At 41.0% G+C, this 473-nt stretch overlaps 1 protein-coding gene across 1 annotated transcript in view; it reads left to right on the top strand.

Moving 5' to 3' along the window:
• The window catches only part of LOC108447914 (ras-related protein Rab-5B-like), a gene marked incomplete at its 3' end in the record, with an annotated part of 13,481 nt that overhangs the window by 10,865 nt on the left and 2,143 nt on the right, over positions 1–473 (top strand). The window lies entirely within an intron of this gene.

Below are 473 nucleotides of genomic sequence, written 5' to 3'. Positions count from 1 at the left end.
GAAATCATCCCAAGAATCCCAGATAATCCCAAATGATCTGAAACCATCTCTGAATCATCCCAAATGATCCCAAATCATCCCAAATCATCCCAATAACCCCAAATCATCCCAAATGATCTGAAATCATCCCAAGAATCCCAGATAATCCCAAATGATCTGAAACCATCTCTGAATCATCCCAAATGATCCCAAATGATCTTTGAATCATCCCAGATCATCCCAAATGGTCCCAAATGATCCTAAATCTCCCCAAATGGTCCGAAATTATCCCAAATGATCCCAAATGATCCGAAATCTTCCCAAATGATCCCAAATGATCCCAGGAATCCCAGATAATCCCAAATGATCCCAAACCATCTCTGAATCATCCCAGATGATCCCAAATCATCCCAAATGGTCCCAAATGATCCTAAATCTCCCCAAATGGTCTGAAACCATCCCAAGAATCCCAGATAATCCCAAATGATCCCAAA

The sequence above is a fragment of the Corvus brachyrhynchos genome, unplaced genomic scaffold (assembly GCF_000691975.1).
Source record: "Corvus brachyrhynchos isolate BGI_N302 unplaced genomic scaffold, ASM69197v1 scaffold827, whole genome shotgun sequence".
In the NCBI taxonomy this organism is placed as follows: Eukaryota; Metazoa; Chordata; class Aves; order Passeriformes; family Corvidae; genus Corvus; species Corvus brachyrhynchos.
Note: the sequence above shows the minus strand (reverse complement) of the source record. Positions and strands in the feature narration are given on the sequence as shown.